We start from the raw sequence: 15,566 nt of genomic DNA on the forward strand, positions 1-15,566 counted from the left end.
CAACGGTTTTTATTTATTTTTGGGACAGAGCGAGACAGAGCATGAACGGGGGAGGGGCAGAGAGAGAGGGAGACACAGAATCGGAAACAGGCTCCAGGCTCTGAGCCATCAGCCCAGAGCCCGACGCGGGGCTCGAACCCACGGACCGTGAGATCGTGACCTGGCTGAAGTCGGACGCTTAACCGACTGCGCCACCCAGGCGCCCTATCCATGCCATTTTCTATATATCCATGTCATAATTTTGAAAACACGTTGACAACAAACTCATGGTAAAAATGGAATGGGACTTTGGAGTTATCGAGGAATTTAAAATTTTTGAAGGTGCAAAACAGATGAAAATTTATTTCACAAATGAAATAAAGTGAGTTGAGGAAGCCAGAGATATATGAATACATATCGAAGTGCTGAACTGAAATTTGGATTCCATCTGCCTACAGGAATATTTATGAGGCTGACAACTCAGAACGAGTAGAGTGAGAAAGTTGCAGGTAACCAGTTTCCAATGTGCCCTCCCTATGTGCTGCACAACCCAGGAATCCAGACTGACAGGCAGCCTAATGTTGATCCCCACAAAGCACAGACACATACTAGAGAACTAGAGACGATTACAGGCTGAAGGTGCATTTTTGAGAAAAAGTTTCTAGAAGCCTATGCGGTGATGAGCTGTCTCCCCTCATTTCTGTAACACATATTGTTCTACCCTATACCACGGTGGTATACGCACCCAAATCCTGTAAACTGGCAACAGAGCCTAATTGTGTGAAGTCTGGGGAGAACCGATCTGGTCAAATTTGGGCAGGAGAGTCTGGGCTGTGAACAGGCGACAGGCCACACATGAGAGGATGCACATTTCCCAGGATGTTATCAGAGTAGCAACTGACACCAACCACAGTCACAAATTCTTTGTCAAAGAAGAAATTTCCTTGACACAGTAGACCAAGGTTTATGAAGTTATAAATTTACAATTCTTAGAGAAATTTTTAACAGGCAAATCCTGCTTTTTAGTAACTTTGTTCTAAGTAACCTTACTAAATAATGCTTATTATGAAATTAAATTTATTAAAAATTAAGTCAAATGATTGAACATAATTTATTACATTGGTAATATGGATGGGACTGTGGAAAAGGACATTAGGTAAAAACTAAGGAAATATAAATAAAATATGGACTTTAGTCAATAATAATATTGGTTCATTAATCATACAAATGTAAGTATTGGTATGGGAACTTTCTATGCTACCCTCAAATAATTTTCCATAAATCTAAAACTGTTCTTTAAAAATGCAGTTTATAAGAAAATTATAACCAAAACTTTGGTATGATTAAATTATGAATTGGGTTGACCCATGGGTATGCCTTAGGGCAAATTCACACTCAGTTCATCATTTTTCTTTTGTTTTTGTGAAACCTATCAGTTTATTTCATGTTAAAGTGTAGCAAAATCTCTCTCTCTCTCTCTCTCTCTCTCTCTCTCTCTCACACACACACACACACACACACACACCTACGCACCCCACTAAAAAGTAATCTAGCACATGGCTAGAAGAATATTAAAAGAAGAGAAGACTTTTCCAATCTGGTATCTGATTGATAGTATTTACTGGGCCTTTGCAATGTTCCAAGCACAATTCTAAAAGTTTGGTTCTGTTTTATGTTAGCAATTCACTGTACCAATTAAAATCCCTATGAGGATTTTAATCCCCTGTTACAATGTAGAAAGTTGCAAGGGCCTGTTGCTTTCACCCTAGCAATAAGAGTATGATATGCTACAACGTCACAGGTTTTTTTTTTCCATTTATAGCCCTGATGATACAAAGAAATATATACAGATTCCAAACAGCAAAGAGTCTTCTCTAGAAGGAAAGAAACATGAATGTTTTTATTTCTGCCAGAGCTGTAGAAATACGCCATAGAAATCTTCACATAGAAGTTAACTGGTCAAATGTAGAGTGTGCTTTTAGTGGCTGCCATATGTATTAGATTCCTTGAGGAGCCCCAGCAATTCAGTAAATCTGCAGACACACATGCAGCCTCTTTCCCTTGGACTGTCCTGGAATATGCTGCAGGCTGGTAGAAAGACACGAAAGCTGAGAAAGAGTGCACTGAAATCCAAAGTGCAAGCGAGCAGCCCACTGAAAACAGAGGAGCAGAAGAACTGAGGAAGAGGCCTGTATGTGCTCCAGGTCTTAACCACATGCACGTCCCTCAGTGGTCCCTGAAGCCTGGAAGCAGGGCATAGAGCAGAAAATAAACTCCCTAAGTTCAGAAAACTGAGAGTAGAATGGAAAAATTAAAGAGCCCCCTAGCTAGAAATATTTTAGAAAAAATAAAACTGTCTTTATTAGCAGATGACATGATTGTGAGAAAAATCCTGAGCAATCTACAAGAGGCTACAGTAAACAAATTTAGTAAGGTGTCAGGATATAAGTTCAATGTACAAAAATCAATTGTATTCTTACATACTAACAGTTGAAAAATAAAAATTTTAAAATCTATCTCATAATGGTTTGAAAATTACTTAGAAATGCACTGAACAAAAGACATGAAAGACATGCATTAGAAAAAATTACGGACATCGTGTAGGAACCAAAGGCAGGCTGCCCCAAAAATGTGCCACATTGGCATATTGATTAAATAAGAAACAACCCATGCAAAACCACCCAAGCTCCTCCTCTGTCTCCCTGAAAGCAGGAAGCAGATCTCCCATATGAAAAACATCCTCCCTATACTACGAAGTAAAAAGACATCCTTATCACCAGAGATAGAGACTTTAAAGCTGAGAAAATTGTAAACACAAACCTTATTTAATCACCTGCTACCTCAGCCCAAATTCTGTTTAGAATTCCTTACTCATTAAAGGTCCTAAACATCTGATTTACTTATCCTAGAAATTCTCACAGATTCATGGTCTCTTTATCCAAAATGTATAAAAACTGCCTGCCTTGGTTATTTCCTTAGGTCCAATTATCGGGCCACTGTGCACACATAATAAAACTTCATGTTTTTTCCTCCTCTTAACCTGTCTCATGTAAATTTAATTCTTAGTCCAACTGAAAGACCTTGAGGGTAAAAGAAGAATTCTCTCCCCACAACAGGCAGAGAGAAATGAAAATAAAACCCAAATAAATGGAGATATATTGTTGTCCCTGAATTAGAGATACTGTATAAGTAATCTCATCAGTTCTTTCCAAACTGATTATAGATTCGTTATAATCTCAGCCATGATTTCAGTAGGCTTCTAATAGAATTTGGCGAGATAATTTTAAATGTTATAAAGAAATACAAAGAATATGGAGTAGATGATAATAATTTTGAAAAACAAGAGTTTTAGGCTATACCTACATGACTATACTACTTGATTTCAATACTCTGTACCAATTCCCTATGGTATTAGCCTTAGGATAGACGTATAGATGAAAAGGAAAGAATAGCAAATCCATCGTAGACCACAACTGAAAAAATCAGGTAATTTTTCAAAATAGACTTATTTAGAACACTTTCAAATTTAAAGAAAGACTGAGAATATAGGGGCACCCGGGCGGTTCAGTCAGTTAAGCATTTCATTCTTGATTTCAGCTCAGGTCCCGATTTCACAGTTTCATGGGTTTGAACTCCATGTCAGATTCTGTGCTGACCCTGAAGAACCTGCTTGGGATTCTCACGCTCTCTCTGCCCTCCCCTGCTCACATTCTCTCTGTCTCTCTCAAAATAAATACATTTAAAAAAAAATAGAGAAGATAGTATGTGAGTTCCCATATAACCCACATCCAATTACTCCTACTATTAACATCTAACATCAGTAGGCTATATTTTTTATAATAAATCAATATTCATAATTAATCTCCATACTTTACTCGCATTTCTTTAGTTTTTATCTAACATCCTTTTCCTGTTGAGAGTCCCACTCATAATATCACATTACATTTAGTTGCCATATCTCCATAGGCTCCTCTTAGCTGTGATAGTTTCTCCACTTTCCTTGCTTTTGATGATCTTAATAGATTTGAAGGCTACTGGTTAGGTATTTTGTAGGATGCCTTCTATCGAGACTTGTCTGATGTCCTTCTAATCATTAGACTGGAGTTATGGTTTTTTGAAAGGAAGACCACAGTGGGTAAGTACCATTTTCATCATTATATGAAGCCTACCTAATACTAAGATGACTTACTCTTGATATTAACATTAACCACCTGGTTGAGGCAGTGTTTGCCAGATCTCTCTGCTACAGGCTTGTTCTTTTTCCCTTTCCCATATTGTACTCTTAGGAAGGAAGTCACTATGTATGGCCTACACATAAAGGGTGGGATGTCAGGTACCATCTCCTTAAGAGAAAACATTTACTTAAATCTGGAATTTTTCTGCACAGATTTGCCTCTTCCCCATTTCATTCCTTTATGAATCATTTATTTATAGCAGAATATTTTATACTTTGGGTTATAATCCAGTGCTACTTTACGTTTTTTTTTCTCAGATTGCTCTAGCTCTGGCCATCAGGAACTCTTTTGTTTGGCTCTCATATACCTTTGACATATGTCTCTCAATAAGGGCTTTGAGAACTTCCTGACTTGCAGATACTCTAGGGTACTCCAGTTCATCTTGTATATTTCCTGCCCCAGTTTTAGAATGAGACTTTTCTCTAAGGAGCCCAGGTTTCTTTTATTGGAGAATATTAGAAACCAAGTTCTGAGTTGTTATTGGCACATCAGGCTTTTCCAGTTGACAGAGATAGGAAACACATGTATGTCTACTAACATATACATGATATACATAAAATATACATGTACACACAAACCCTAAAATGCTCTACATATGTGCTTTTATGTATAGTATACATATACTATACACACATAAGTATTTCTGTGTGTAACCATCTGTGTCTGTATTAGGTAGGATGGAAGTCTTAAGCCACTGATATAAAGCCTACTCTAGGCGATGGTCTCAGAAGACTGATGAGGACAGCAACAGAATTACTGGACAGGGAAGGGTGAATATACAGAGTATAAAAAAAATAAGTGGCCAACTTCCCACTGAAGACCAAATTAAAATTCTAAATCATACAAGGAAATCTGATCAGGCAACAAAATAAATAATTGCGGCTCACAAAACTCAAGTAATAGAAAATAAATGAGACTTTAAAATAAGTATGCTTAAAATTCCAAGGAGATCAACATGGAATATTAAAACTATGTCTGTTACAAACAGATGAAAATGTTGGATAAATGAGATAAAAAAAAAATAAACATAGTAACGTGGCCTGGCAGGAGCTAAACTGTGGCTTTACTGGAGTGTTAGTACAGAAGCAGAAAGTAAGGAATTTGGCTTCTGGAAGGTGAAAAGAACCAAAATATCACAGCAAGAAATGGTGGAACAGACACAGGAGGAAGCCAGAAGCAAGGCAAGCCCACAATATGTTAAAAGGTAAAAATTCTCCCCAAATCTCTATGATACTGACAGGGGCTAGACAGGCAGACAGCACACAGTCGGCCTCTTAGGAACTGAGCCAAACCACCTGCTGTTTCCATGAGCACCTCTGTCAGAGCCCCAAATCCCTACAGGGCTGGTAATGCCAAGCCATGATTATTCAGCCTTGTTGTACACTGTAAAGAGGGATTTACTAATCAATATCCCAGTAGGATCTTTAACAGTTTTAGATCATTTTTCCAGCAGCAATAAGTTAGTTATGTCAACAAATAAGCACAAATGACCAGATGGCAGGTACATGAGGCTTGCTGGGCTAGCATTCATTGGGGGAAAAACTCAGGAAGTCAGGATCAGTAGCAGGCTTGCGTGGCCTCCATTGCCCATCACAAGATTGGCAGGTGCAGAGCAACCTGGCAAAACCAGTCATCAGACTCCAGCAGGGGGATCCTGATGCTTGGGCCATGGCGCTTCAAGATAGCTCATTAACAAAACTCTAATCATTACTCTGGTGTTCTCATGGATTGTGATAGAACATCAATACAACGTAAGAGAATGTTCCTCCTGACATCTCCAGCCTATCCAGGTGTGATCAGGGGCTGGTGTCCATGACTAACAGTTACTGGTATTCAGTGATAGAAGCAGGTTGCAGGATTTACCATATCAGTGTTCATGGCTAGGTATGAGCTATCCTCCTTCCTTGGCACTAACAGGGAGCCCAAGTTTCGTGGTTAGCTGGAGTTTGTGGCCCTAAACAGCTGGTGGCAAAAGTAACCTACAGCAGCAAGGTGGAGTCATCTCCGGAGATGCCTGACGGTCTGTTCTGAGGAGCAGCCAACAGTGTAAGCCAGGGAGCCAATCAGGGACTGCCTACACTGGAGACAGACCACAGAAAAGCACAGGATGTACCAGAGGTGGAAGTCCAAGTCAAACATAGAAGGACAGCCTCACTAAGCAACCAAGAGGGTCAGCTTTACCCAAGGGGATCTCAGCAGCAAGTACCCATGGCAAGTTTCCAGCCAGAACTGAGACAAGCATTCTCATCTGAGACAGTAAGAGATGGTTACAGTCATATTGGAACATCCAGGTAGCTGATTTCCACATGAAACACCAGGTACTATCAACTGTTTGAAGCTTCTGTCCCAACTTGCATTGGTTGTGGTAGTGCCTGCATCATACCTTTATCTGCAGTCTTCACTAAGCTGTAGGTATTAAGGATCCTGAAATCGACATTGGATTTGGTGCTGTTTTGGAACACCAACTACGACTGTGGGAAAGCGAGTTGCAGCAGCACATTGACCATAGAATGAGATGTATCCTGCAAGATGGCCAAATCTTCATTGGCACCTTTAAGGCTTTTGACAAGCATATGAACCTGATCCTCTGTGATTGTGATGAATTCAGGAAGATCAAGCCAAAGAATGTGAAGCATCTGGAGCGTGAAGAAAAGCGGATCTTGGGTCTGGTGTTGCTGTGTGGGGAGAACTTGGTTTCCATGACTGTGGAAGGACCACCCCCCACCAAAGGTACCCAAATGCCCAAAGGCATTTCTCAGGTACCATTGCTGGAGTTGCAGGAGGCCCTGAGGTTGGCAGAAGATCTGGCAGAGGAATGCCAGCTGGTGTTCCAGTTCCCCGGGCTCCTGCTGGATTAGCAGGGCCTGTCCGAGGGGTTGGGGGCCTTCCACAGGGAAGAGGCACTATAGCAGCTACTCTTGTTGCTACTACTGGCAGCATTGTTGGAGCCCCAGCTCAGTATCCACCAGGATGGGGGACACCACCCATTTCTTTGGTCAAGCAATACCACCTCCAGACATTATGGTTCCTCCACCTGATATGAGACCCACCCATGGGCCCACCAACAAGCTTCCCTCTGCTCGAGGGATGCCAGTAGGCATGCCCTATCCAGGAATGAGACCCCTATCTCCCCAGGAATGCATCCATGAAGACCCTAGGATACTTTGATCCTTCTTAAGTTACTTTTTCCCCCTGCCATGTGTCTTGTGAAACTCTGTAGAGTGTTTGTGAGCTTTCGTTTCCTATTTGCTGCATTAATACTAGCTAATAAATGTACAGATGCACAGAGCAATTAAACTGCAAAAAATAAGGTAACCTATAGTGTTAGAAGTCAGGACAAGTTGTTCTTGGAGCACTATTGATATGTGAGCATATGAGGATATGAGGGAGCTTCTGGAATGCTGCTAAAATTCTCTTTCTTGATCTGGATGCTAGTTACACAGGTGAGCTTAACCTTATGATAAGCTGGCGAAATGTGTACTTATAATTTGTACACCTTTAGATGCATATTATTTTTCAACATAAAATTTAACATTAAAAAAGAAATAGCTCTACCACATCCAGGTGAGATAAAGTACAAAGCAAGGGACAAACACTTTCACCAAGATCAACTGGGGGAAAAGAGAATAACTGCAGTGGATTGTAGCAAATCAGATATGTTAAAATTGGTGAGTTTACAGTATTTATTTTTTAAAGGTAAATAGTCCTATGGACCAGGAAGATTTAATTATTTTAAATTTGTAGGCACCTAATAAAACCTCTTCTAAATAAATGAGAAACAAAATCTATGAAAACTGATAAAAACAAAATTGACAAAAGTGAAGGGAGAAATAGATCTGTACTTAAAGTGGCTATATTTTAATAAACCATTTTTAGTTATTGATGGAATAGGCTTCAAAGATAAGATTTTGTAAATATGAATTAACATATGTTATGAATTAACATACTGAATCATAATACAATGTTACATATATATATCACATCAATAACTGCAGTATATACATTCTTTTCAACCATAAGAGGAACTTTTTATAAAAACTGACCTTGAATAGGACATAAAGCAAAGTAACAAATTTAAAAGGATGAAATCACTCAATGCATGCTTTCTGAACATAATGCAATTTTACTAAAATTCAGTAATGCAAATATACCTAGATGATAGCCATGCGTTTGAATTAAGAAAATTCTTAACGGAAATTAAGAGGAAATATTTTACCTTATAATGTAAGGAAAACAACATATATCAAAACTAATCTGCACTGTGTCAACATGAATGAGTCTTATACACCTAACGTGGGAAAGAAGCAATGTGCAACAATGCATACCCCATGATCCCATTTTGAAAATTCAAAAATGTGTACTAACAAGAAGTTTGTAGAGAAAACAAATATGTAATTAATATTCAAATAACTTTGAAAAGGTCAACAGAACATAATTTCTTATAAGAAATGCCTTAAAACTGAAGTTATTTTATTAGTAACTAATAAAATAACAGCCCAAATTGTTCTACAGACAAATTTGACTAAAAAATCAAGAAACTCTTAACTCCAAATTTTAAAAAATTGTTTTTAATGTTTATTTATTTTTGAGAGAGAGAGAGAGACAGAGACAGAGTGCAAGCAGGGGAGGGGCAGAGAGAGGAGACACAGAATCCGAAGCAGGCTCCAGGCTCTGAGCTGTCAGCACAGAGCCTGACACGGGACTCAAACCCACAAACTGGGAGATCATGACCTGAGCCAAAGTCAGACGCTTAACTGACTAAGCCATCCAGGTGCCCCTTAACTCCAAACTTAACACTCTTTTATGGAATACAAAAAAGAAATATTAATCAATTCTAATAATATACTGCTATAACCATAAATGATAGCATAAGTGGTACAAGATAATAAAGCTATAAGCCAGTTTCATTCATAGTCTTAGACCTATCTAAATAAAATATTTAAAAACTGAAGCCAGCAACATATAAAAGAGATAATACATCATAGCAATTTGTGTTTTTATAAGGAATATAAATTTGAATTATCAAACAGAAGTAGAAAGGTCATAATCATGTCAAAACTTGCAAATCCCATTTAATAAAATTCAACATTAATAAGCACAACTATTTATAAACTTAGACAAGAAGAAAGCTCTCTACATGATCAAGGGTGTTCACAAAAAACTGCCATAAACACTGTATTCAATAGTAAAAATCAGTATCGGCAAGGATCCAGCTTTTAATTCTATTACTATACTGGAGATCCTAGCCAACTTAGTAAGATTAGAAAAAGGAATTAAAGGGGCACCTGGTGGCTCAGTTGGTTAAGCGCTGACTTAGGCTAAGGTCATGATCTCATGGTTCATGAGCTCAAGCCCCCCCATTAGGCTCTGTGCTGACACTCAGAGCCTGGAGCCTGCTTCAGAGTCTATGTGTGTGTGTCTCTCTCTCCCCCTCCCCAACTCATGCTCACTCTCTGTCTATCTCAAAAATAAACACTAAATTTTTTTTAAAGAAAAATTAAAGAGCATAAAAATAATTCAAGAAATAAACATGTCATAATTTACAGATGACATAACAAAAAAATTACAAAAAATATATTGGAATAGGAGAGTTTACCAACGTTGCTAGATACAAAGTCAGTCAATAACTAGAGAGCAACTGGATGCATTAGCAGAAAGGAAAGGATAAAGATCCCACATTTTTACTTTCTGTATTTGTACTGAGTCTATCTTCTTTTTAGATCTCCTTTTCCATAGGGACAAGGGCTCAATGTAAGAGCAACCCTAATCTTTGAAGGATAATTAATCCATTTGGACACCAGGTGATCTGGACTTGGAAGAAACTGTTATTTGGGTGTTGCCTGGGAAAGTGAGTTGCCTGCAACAGGGCAAGAAAGTATTTCCTAATACTGAAGGAAAGAAAAGGTCTTATAGAGAATTCTGCTTAAGTCCAGTCCCTCCAGGTTGAAGAAGGGTAAGGGTCCTAGGGCCCAAGCCAGTTTGTTGTCCTTTCATTCTTCTGTCGTCTTACTGACTCAAATGCTCACTTTATGCCTCATGGGACAGTGGTCATCTTGTAATAATGAGGATGAAAGCAATACTGTCACAACGAGCAAACATGAAGTTAAGAGAGTCTGGTCCTCAATGAAACCACTGAGCCACTATCACAGCCCTAGACTGTCTCCCTCCAGGCTCCTTATTGCAAATACATCCTTTCATTTTTTTAGCCACTGCAGTATAATCTTAGCATGTAGCAGAACTTAAAACTAATGTGTACAATTGTCTATATATAAAATCAAAGACACTCAAGGGACCAAATATTAGAGTAAGAGTATCTGTTAAGAGCTCTGAATACAAGATCAACGTAGGAAACTAAATAGCATTCATCTATAAAAGTAGCACATATTTAAAATGAAATATAAAAAGTACCCATTATCAATAGCAAGCAATAAAAATATTGCCCATTTTGTTGGAATAAAATCAAAGTAGAATAAAATCACACAAAAAGGTTTGAAACGTCTACAAAAATATTAACCAAAATTACTGAAGAACAAAAAACATCTTAATAAATGGAGAGAGATACCATGCTTACAGAAGACTCAATATTATAAAACCTAATTCTCTCAAATCAACCTCTGAAATCAGGGCAATTTCAATAAAATGACCAACAAAGCTTTACATGAATTTATAACAGATGATCTTTAAGAAAAAACAAATTTAATGTTTATTTATTATTGAGAGACAGAGAAAGACGAGAATGAGCATGGGAGGGGCAGAGAGAGGAGGAAACACAGAATCCAAAGCAGGCTCCAGGCTCCAGGCTCTAAGCTGTCAGCACAGAGCTCTATATGGGGCTTGAACTCACAAACTGTGAGATCATGATCTGAGTGGAAGTCGGATGCCTAACTGACTGAGCCACCCAGGCACCCCTATAGCAGATGATCTTAATTCATACGGAAGCATAAAAAGCCCAATAGAGACAAGAAAGTTTTTTGAAGATGATCAAGCCTAACTATAAATCTATAAATAGTATTTAATAGTATAAAACTATAAATAGTATTTGAAGCGATATTCTTGTACAAATAGACAAAATGATCATTAGAACAGAACAGAGAGCCCAAAAATAAACCTTACCTCACACCAAACACAAATATTAATTTTATACAACCTAACAACCAGAGAAAAGCAAAACTTTAAAGTTGAGGGAAAAAGTTGTAGAATAGATTTATGTCCATCATCAGGATAAAATATTCTTAGATAATCACAAAAGACCTATATAAAAAGGAAACTATTGGCATATTTAACCACATTAAATTTGAAGTTTCTGGAACAAATACTACATAGAAAATGGAAACACAAGCTGCAGAATGTGAGACTATCAGCAGTGCATAAAACTAACAAAGAATTGGTATCCCAAGTGCATATAGGATATCTGCTTATCAATAAGACAAAAAAAAACAATTTTTAAAGAAAATTTGACAAAGAATATTAAAAGACAGTTCACAGAAGTTAAAAGGTCATTGGCCAATAAAGAAACCAGATTTTCTTTCACATCACAAAGTGTAAAGATAGGTTTCTTAAAATTGATTCAGTAACTCAATGAAATTAGGCACAACAACTCCATTATTAACAAACACAAATCTCCCCTAAAACCCCCAATAGACTTCTGCTTACATTATATTATTCAAAATTCAATATCCTCACCTCCACAAGCTGTAAGAAAGGATGCAAAAATGAGTATTTTTCTGAAGGTGGCCATATGTTTCTTCCCCTTAACCAAAAAATATAATTTGTATTCATAAGGAAGAAGATACATGTATTCATAAGTGTTTTCCATAACTAGTAATTTTTATTCAACATGTAACAAATAGCAAAATGTGTAAGGAAATAGTATTAGGAATTTACCTAAATGCATTACAAAGGGGTAATATCGAATAGCACACAAATTGAGACATATGGAAGGAATTGAGAGGCTCCAATATATATCTGACACTCTAGAAGTAGAAATTAGAAAGAAGCAATATATGAAAAAAAAATAGCTTGATAGATTTTTCTGGAAATGAAGAGACACTGGAGGGTTTTTTGTGTTTGGTTGGTTGGTTGGTTTTGGTTGTTGTTGCTGTTTTAGAGAAGGACACAGAGTAGGAATAGTTTTCCCTCTTTCAAATGAGAAGAAATCAGTAGAATACTATTTCTATCTCTGTCCCTTTATTCACTCCACCTCAAAGTACCATGACTTATCTATTGAGTATATTCGAGGAAAATCACTAAGCATGTTCAGGTCAGCAACTCTGCTCCCTTGCTATCAGGAGGGACTCTTCATCTGGGGAGGTCCACTAGTCTGGGCCTAAAAGGGAAAATGTGGTCAGTTCTGGAGTTCAGTAATTAGCACACACACTACCAGACTAATCTAAAATTAATTGACCTCCATGTTGGCCTTTACCTATAATAAAGATGACATTTTGGCCTCAATTGTTACTTCGAAACTTGTTCAAAACCCACATGAGATGGAGATCAGCTACTTACTGAGGCTGCTTTAGAAACCTCAAGAGCATCCTTGTATTTAGAGGTTACATTTAGTGCCAAACAAAAACAATTCTCTGACACATAGTAAAATGTAGCACCTCAGTTATAACATCTTAGAAACTATCAGAAAGAAACAAAAGAGAGAGAGAAATGATGGTCAAAAGAGTAACTGTTAAACTAACACCAGGAGAAAGAAAATGTAAAAGCAAAAGCAGAGTTAGGAATGCACAGGGCTGGTTTTCAGATTATCAAGCATTTCGTGTAATACTGGAGGGTTCACATAGGTCAACCAGAGGAAGAGAAGAGGACTTGGGTAATTGGACCATATTGCCGAGAACTTGGCAGGAAACCATGGCAAAACACAAAAGGCTTTGTAAGAATAAGGATTTAACTGGCAGCAAGGAGGAAAATAATCTATGGGAAACAAAAGTCAAGGAGGAAAAGAAGAGATATAGCAATACTGGAATTTGTAGTCTAGAACTAAATGTATGGTGTGGCGATGCATTTCCACTATTTTTTTTTCCTTTCCAACTTTGTACTTTTGTCCATACTATTATTAGGCTATTCTTCACCTACTGCTCTTGAACATGGATACACCAGAGTGGGTATAGTATTCAAATCTTTCTGAATTTAAAAAAAAAAAAAAACCTAGACTCTGAGTGGAATTAAGAAGACATTAAGGCTTAGGCAAAACATTTGAGGTTTAACAAGTGAAACCTAAGTTATCACCACACCACATTCAAGTTTAGGATAAATTACCCTAGGCTGAAAGGAGGAGAAAACAAGAGATGGACAGTTGATTATAAAAGAATGGTAAAGCCAGACCTTGAAAACCTAGCCTCTTGCATTTGGAATGAGATTGCTGCAGGTGGTTTCATGAGAGTCAGGTGTGCATATCCTCTGATGACACAGGTGTCCACACAAAAAAAGCACCATATATCAGTTTCTTTTACACAAAAGGTATTTTTTATTTTATTTTTTATTTTTTTATATACATATGAAATTTATTGACAAATTGGTTTCCATACAACACCCAGTGCTCATCCCAAAAGGTGCCCTCCTCAATACCCATCACCCACCCTCTCCTCCCTCCCACCCCCCATCAACCCTCAGTTTGTTCTCAGTTTTTAACAGTCTCTTATGCTTTGGTTCTCTCCCACTCTAACCTCTTTTTTTTTTTCCTTCCCTTCCCCCATGGGTTCCTGTTAAGTTTCTCAGGATCCACATAAGAGTGAAAACATATGGTATCTGTCTTTCTCTGTATGGCTTATTTCACTTAGCATCACACTCTCCAGTTCCATCCACGTTGCTACAAAAGGCCATATTTCATATTTTCTCATTGCCACGTAGAATTCCATTGTGTATATAAACCACAATTTCTTTATCCATTCATCAGTTGATGGACATTTAGGCTCTTTCCATAATTTGTCTATTGTTGAGACTGCTGCTATGAACATTGGGGTACAAGTGGCCCTATGCATCAGTACTCCTGTATCCCTTGGATAAATTCCTAGCAGTGCTATTGCTGGGTCATAGGGTAGGTCTATTTTTAATTTTCTGAGGAACCTCCACACTGCTTTCCAGAGCGGCTGCACCAATTTGCATTCCCACCAACAGTGCAAGAGGGTTCCCGTTTCTCCACATCCTCTCCAGCATCTATAGTCTCCTGATTTGTTCATTTTGGCCACTCTGACTGGCGTGAGGTGATACCTGAGTGTGGTCACACAAAAGGTATTTTTAACAAACAATTAAATTTAAGGTGCAAGAAAAATCAACAAAGGAGCCCAGAAGTGGGAAGATGATGAAGAGAATATTTTTATTCACACAATTATCCAGTAAGTTGGTTGTACACCTGGTACAGAGGTCTTGTGAACTCCTGGGGTGAAAAGCAGTGCAAATAAATATACTATTAAGGTTGAAGACATCTGTGTGAATTCATGTTTAGCTTAATACAGATACAGATTATTATATAGAAAAATATTTATGGTTATATGCAAATACAGCTAGTATCACATATACAGTTCCTTCCTATATTGAAAGATCCTACAAGCACCCACACCTAGTGACTATCAGATCCTTGCTTCTAAAACCATTCCAATAAAGGCAAGGGAAACAAAAGCAAAAAATGAATTATTGGGACCTCATCAAGATAAGAGGCTCTGCACAGTGAAGGAAACAATAGCAAAACTAAAAGGCAACTGACAAAATGGGTGAAGATATTTCCAAATGACATATCAGATAAAGGGTTAATATCCAAAATCTATAAAGACCTTATCAAACTCAACATCCAAAACAAATAATCCAGTGAAGAGGTGGGCAAAAGACATGTACAGACACTTCTCCAAAGAAGACATCCAGATGGCTAACAGACACATGAAAAGATGCTCAACATCATTCATCATCAGGGAAATACACATCAAAATCACAATGAGATACCACCTCACACCAGTCAGGATGGCTAAAATTAACAACTCAGGCAACCACAGATGTTGGCGAAGATGTGGACAAAGGGGAACCCTTTTGCACTGCTGGTGGGAATGCAAACTGGTACAGCCACTCTGGAAAATAGTATGGAGGTTGCTCAAAAAATAAAAAAAATACCCTATGACCCAGCAATTGCACTACTAGGTATTTATTCAAAGGATAAAAAATTTCTGATTCAAAATGGCACATGCACCCCAATGTTTATAGCAGCACTATTGACAATAGCTAAAGTATAGAAAGAGCCCAGATGTCTATCAATTGATGAATGGATAAAGAAGATGTGGTACATATATACAATGGAATATTATTCGGTGATCAAAAGAATGAAATCTTGCCATTTGCCACAACATGGATAGAACTAGA

At 37.8% G+C, this 15,566-nt stretch overlaps 1 protein-coding gene and 1 pseudogene across 6 annotated transcripts in view; one reads left to right on the forward strand and one right to left on the reverse strand.

Moving 5' to 3' along the window:
* NPFFR2 (neuropeptide FF receptor 2) overlaps positions 1-15,566 on the reverse strand; it is a 364,459-nt gene that overhangs the window by 164,319 nt on the left and 184,574 nt on the right. The window lies entirely within an intron of this gene.
* Positions 5,360-7,382, forward strand: LOC101096061 (annotated as a pseudogene).

The sequence above is a fragment of the Felis catus genome, chromosome B1 (genome assembly GCF_018350175.1).
Source record: "Felis catus isolate Fca126 chromosome B1, F.catus_Fca126_mat1.0, whole genome shotgun sequence".
Classification (NCBI taxonomy): domain Eukaryota; kingdom Metazoa; phylum Chordata; class Mammalia; order Carnivora; family Felidae; genus Felis; species Felis catus.